The sequence below is a fragment of the Triticum urartu genome, chromosome 4 (genome assembly GCF_003073215.2).
Source record: "Triticum urartu cultivar G1812 chromosome 4, Tu2.1, whole genome shotgun sequence".
NCBI lineage: Eukaryota > Viridiplantae > Streptophyta > Magnoliopsida > Poales > Poaceae > Triticum > Triticum urartu.
In genome coordinates, this window is record NC_053025.1 from 123,839,691 (window position 1) to 123,845,752 (window position 6,062).

The 6,062-nt window shown below is 52.9% G+C and overlaps 1 pseudogene; it reads right to left on the reverse strand.

Moving 5' to 3' along the window:
* Nucleotides 1-1,983: 1,983 nt before the first annotated feature.
* On the reverse strand, nt 1,984-4,618 carry LOC125551044 (annotated as a pseudogene).
* Between the last annotated feature and the right edge of the window lie 1,444 nt (nt 4,619-6,062).

Here is a 6,062-nt window from a genome sequence, read left to right on the forward strand (position 1 = left end):
TGAGCGACGCCCTTGGATGATCAATGCTTCCAGCAAAGGTAGCCACATATGTTGTTTTGGTCGAGTGGGAGCCTGGCGGATTCCATTTCCATGACTAGAATTCTAGGCCTAGGAGAAGCGCTTGTCAACTAATGATCTTCTGCCACAACTCTAAGAACTGGATAATTACCTCGACGGAGCCGCCCTCTGATGTCGCGACTCCATGAGGCATTGTTCCACGGAATGTTGGCTCCATCAATCCAACAGTCCCACCTGCAGTGTAGAAGCACCATACCTCCAGCCTTGCTGATGCTCCAAAGATGGCCTCGACCTCATCTGATGCAGAGAGCTCAAGCGCAGACCATGGGAGATCATCAGAGGTTTTGCAGCACACAACCACTTCGAGCGAAGGCATCGCTTAGAGCCTTGAGTTTTTTAATACCTTGGTCGTCAAATTGGACTAGGGTGTATAAGTTTCCCCAGGCGACGAGACATTGGCCTCCCTCAGTGCAATCAGAGCCAGCCCAAAAGAACCTGCGCCGGTTTTTTCAGACGCCTTGAGCATCCATGGGGAAGGTCGAGAGCAAGCGGATAGTAAATCCCGATAGCGGTGATGATAAAGTTGAGAAGGATGATGTGTCCTCTTGTGGGGATTAGTCCAGTCTTCCACGTAGGCAGCTTGTTAGCAAAACTGTCCATCAGGAGGTGTAGTCTCGCTTCCGGAGCCTCGAGTTGGAGAGGCTGAGCCTGAGGTACTTGATAGGAATTGGCATGGTCGCACAAGGGAAGACATCCTTGAGCTCGTGCGGGTTGATGTCATCACACCTGATGGGGATTATAGCGCTCTTGGACAAGTTCACTTTGAGGCTTGAAGCATTCTCATAAATCTCAAGGATCATCTTCGTTGCGGCCATGTACTGGACGACGGGGCACAAGAAGAGAACCACATCATCTGGGAATAGGGAGGCGTGATGTCCCACATAGAGAGAGGAAGCAGAATGTGCTCATGGTCAAATTTCCCAATAAGGCATCTAGCACATTGATGACAAGAAGGAAGATCATCGGTGAGATAGGATAAACCTGGTGAGGCCACGAACATTGGATGATCGGTTCTGAGTCCCGAGGGCCTACCATTGATTTTTCGCCCAGTGATGAGATTGATTCACTTGTAGCCACCCCCCCCCCCCCCCCCCCCCCCCCCCCAGTGAGTGAGAACCTCCAAGAGGAATGACCATGCCTCGAAATCAAATGCTTTCGCTATGTCAAGATTGAGGAGGAGAGATGGCACCCTTCACAAATGCTCTTTGGGGACGAGATGAGCTCATAGAGACGTTGGGCTAGTCGATTCGTGAGCACCTTTGCAAGAAGTTTGAGGAAGTTGTGCACAAGGCTTATCAGACGATCACCTTTGCGAGAAGCTTGGGCAAGCTGTGCACAAGGCTTATCGGGAAGAAATCGGCTAAGGCGAGCACCTTTGCAACAAGCTTGGGGAAGCTATGCTTGTGGCTTATCGGGCGGAAATTGGCTAAGGGGCTGTTTGGTTCTAGGACTAGCATTGCCACACTTTGTCACACATTTTTGCCAAACTTGCCTAAGGTTAGTTCATCAAAATGAGAGCCATAAGTTGGCAAGCCTAAGGAAATCTTGTCACATGTTTTGAGTGTATGTCATGTGGGGCCCAAGTGTGGCTTGTCTAAGGTGTGGCTTGAACCAAACACTCATCTAAGTTGGTCAAACTTGCCTAACCTTAGGTGTGGCAATCTTTGACAAAGTTAGTCACAAACCAAACAGCCTCTAAGTCCAGTGAGGAGTCTTTCTTAGGAAGGAGGAGCAGAAAAGCTTGGTTGAGAAGATGTAGCTGACTGCCATCCAGTGTGAAGCATTCCTCGATGGCATCAAGCACATATCCCTTTCTACATGTCTACTGTCGTTACTTCTGGACATCTCACCTTTCAGTCATACCAACGCAGAATGTAAACACAAGACACAACATTGACACCAGAGTTATTTTGCATACTGTTCATTGATCTACCATCAGTCAATCACATTGTTCTTCAACTGTAACAGCATGGAGCATTCATCTCTTATGACATCTATAGATAATTACTGTACCTACAATCGCCTTCAAGCAAGTCTCACAACTCTTGTTCTTTTTTAGCTTGAAATAAAAGGCGAAAATGTAGAAGCTAAATTAATCAAGAAGAAACGATCTAGATGGGACTTGTTGCCCCATGTCATTGCCACTGCCAGATTCATCATGGTCTTCCTTCCAACCATGAACATGAGCGGCGGTGGCGCGATCCATCTCTCACATCACCGAGCAGCTGTTGGGGTCCTCGTCGCTGAAGTAGTTGTAAGGCTCCCCCGCTGGTGGCTGCGGCGGCATCGCATAGGCGGTTGGCATTGGGTACGAGCCCATCGGCGGGCGCCCGTACCCTGGCCCGTAGCCCATCTGCGGGTACCCTCCCGCGCCGCCGCCGTGGCCGCCGTTCATCATCATCATTTGTTGTTGTTGCTGCTGCTGCTGCAGCATTGCCATCTGCTGCTGCTGTTGCTGCTGCTGGATCAGTTGCATGTACTGCTGCTGCGCCATGGGGTTCCCGGCCGCCGCGGCAGCCTGCAGCATCTCCGCGCCGGACGGCATGCCGCCGCCGCCGCCGCCGCCAGCGCCCTGGTAAACCCCAGCCGGCGGCATGCCCTGCATGGCGCGGCCAGCCTGCGCGCCGCTCGCCGCGTGCGGGTGGCCCATTGGACCGCCCATGCCGGGGAAACCGGCGCCGCCCATCATGTTAGGCCTGAACATGGCCTGCTGCGGCGGCGGCATGCCGCCCCCCATCGGGCCACCCATGCCTGGGGCCGGGCCACCAGCGCCGCCGCCCTTCTTCCCCTGGACCGGCGCTCCTCCTCCCTTGACGTTGTTCGGCTGCCCACCACCGCCTCCGTTCTTACCCCCGCCGTTGCCGTTGCCGTTCCCACCTTGGTGCTGCTGCTTGCCACCCGCGTCTTTCTTGCCGCCGCCGTTGTTGCCGTTGCCCTTGATCTGCACCGGGATCTCGTTTCCTCCACCGCCCTTCTTCCCACCATTGCCGGCGCCCTTCTTGTCGCCCCCGCCGGCGTTCGGCGGCATGGCCATCTGCTTCCATCATCATCTTGGGGTCGTCGTAGTAGTCGTCTTCGAAGCCCTCATCGTCGTAATCTTCGTCGTCGTCAAATTCGTCGAACTCGTCGTCGAACTCGCTGCCGCCGTCGTCGCCCCAGCCGTCCTCGGGGAGGTTGAACTTGACGGACTTGGGGTCCTTGGCCGGCGCACCCGCCGGGAACGGCATCTTGGCCGGGGCGCCGCCCATGAACTGGGGCGAGCAGCTTCAGCCCGCTATCATCTGGGCCTCTGCTGCTGCAGCTGCTGGAGCTGCTGGCGGCGTGGGCGCTGCCCTTCCATCTGCATCTGCTGGCTGGCAGCTGCTGCAAATCTGCTGCGGCGTCGGCGCGCCTTCATCTGCATCTGCTGCTGCAGCTGCTGCATCTGCTGCGGCGTCGGCGCGCCCTTCATCTGCATCTGCTGCTGCAGCTGCTGGAGCTGCTGCGGCGTGGGCGCACCCTTCATCTGCATCTGCTGCTGCAGCTGCTGAAGCTGCTGCGGCGTCGGCGCGCCCTTCATCTGCATCTGCTGCTGCATTTGCTGAATCTGCTGCGGGGTCGGCTGCGGCATCGCCATCTTGGCGTCCTTGCCGCCGCCCTTGTGGGCCTTGCCGCCGGCATCTTTGGGATGGCCTTTGCCGCCGGCGTCCTTGGGCTGCTGGCCCTTACCACCGCCGCCGTTACCGTCGAGGTGGAGCTTTTGGAACTGGTTGGCGACGCCGGCGGGCTTGGAGCCCCAGAGCACAGCGGGCTTGCCGCCCTTGTTGAGCTTCTTAATGATGGTGTCCGGATCCACGAGTCCGGACACCATCACCTTGCCCTCCTCCGGGTCGATGGTGCTCTGGTACACGCCTGCAAAACAAGATGGATGAATCCAACACATTATCCCCACGGTCGAACAACAAAACAACACGGATAAACAGAAGTGCATCTAGTATTATTTACCATCGATCTTGCTGAGGATCTTCTTCACCTTCTTCTGGCACCCGTCGCAGTGGATGTTCACCTTGAGCACGCAGGTCTGCGGATTCGGGGACGAACAAACAAACACACACGGACAGCATGCACGGATCAGACACAGGAGCAAGCAAGCAAGCAACCTCACAAAAATTTCATGGCGGCAGAAACAAGAAGGAACATGCGGGGGAATGTCTTGAGTCGAGAGGAAGCAAAGCAAGGAAGAACTCACCTGTATCTTGAGCACATCCTCCTTGCTCATGGCTGACTTCCCGGCCGAGACGAACGCAGATCTGGCGCAGAGGAAACGGACGCGGAGGGAGGCCTCAAATCAGGGGGAGGAGAGCAGGGAGAAGGCAGCTACCAGGAAACATTGCGCTCCATCTCTCTCCCGCAGTGTGAGTGTGTGAGAGGGCGAGCGAGAGAAGGAGGAACTGGCTTCTCGGTGAAGATAATATAATAAGTGTCCCGTCCCACACTCACACAAAGAGCGAGTGCTGGAGGGAGGAGGGGGGAGGGGCTTCTTATCAGAGTGTGTGCCTGCAGAAAACTAGAAGGAAATTAATAGGGGAGGGGCGGAGGCTCTCTCTCTCTCTATCTCTATCTTGTGCAAAGCTAGGAAGGAAATTACTCTTTACCCTTTTCAAGATTTATTCCTCTAGCTACTCTTTGGGCTTTGGGGATGGATGGATTGGAAGCCTTTCGCTTTTGCTCTCCCTCAATCAATTACTAGTATTAGTAGCAACTAAATATGGATCAGAGTTGCTAAACATGGACCGGTCAGTGAGCAGAGACAGAGGCTGAACATGTGAGGTGGTACCCCGGGGCTTTATAATAACTGCGGTTACCAATGTCGGTTCAGTTTTTTCTAAAAAGCAGTCCACACGGGTCCGCTGCCAATTCTTTAGCCACCTTTTATTTGTCTTGTTCTCCTGCCAATTTTAGACCCGGAGAGAGGGGGCTCTGTGGACGGCCGTGAGTACCCACCGTCCAACGGGGCAAATACGCCGTTAGGTCCTTCGTTGGCTAAGAGGTTAAAAAGTTCATACGGTACATGGTTTGCCAAGGGCACTGTAGCACGGGACGAAGACGTGTGTTTTGACCGTAAAATTTTGACGTGGTTAATAAATACTAATTCATATGAATGAGTTGCCATGTTATCGTGCTAAAATACATGTGGTGTATGACCGATACATTTCTATTGTCGATGACGAGAGTGAAAGTGACAGAATGCATGTGACGGTTACTTTTTTTTTCTCGGTGCGGAGAGTGAGACTTACTCTCTCCTTTCATCTATATAGGGCCTAATGCGTTTATTAAGACCGCCTTTGACTATTGACAAGATTAATAGTACATGACATGCACAATGTAAAAATTATATCATTGAAAGCTTCTTTCACACACGAATTTAACGGTGTGCTTTGTGGAAGTTGCATATCATATATTATTGCTTTAATATTTGGTCAAAGTTAACCTCGAAAAACGCATTAGGCCCTATATAGATGGAAGGAGGGAGTAGAGATTATGTGCAACCGTTACATTTCTGTTGTCGGTGCCAAGAGTGAGAGTGAGAGAATGCATGTGACCGTTACACTTCTGGTGTCGGTGCCGAGACTGAGAGTGAGGGACTGTCTACAACCTTACATATCTGTTGTTAGTGCCAGAGTGAGAATTAGAGATTGTGTGCAACCTTACATTTCTGTTTTCGGTGCCGAGAGTGAGAGTTAGAGATTGCGTGCAACCGTTACATTTCCGTATTCGGTGGCGAGAGTCAGAGTTAGAGATTGCGTGAAACCGTTACATTTCCGTTTTCGGTGCCGACAGTGAGAGTTAGAGATTGCGTGCAACCGTTACATTTCCGTTTTTGGTGCCGAGAGTGAGAGTTAGAGATTGCGTGCAGGCGTTACATTTTCGTTGTCGGTGCCAAGAGTGAGAGTGAGAGAATGCATGTGACCGTTACATTTCTGTTGTCAGTGCCGAGAGTGAGA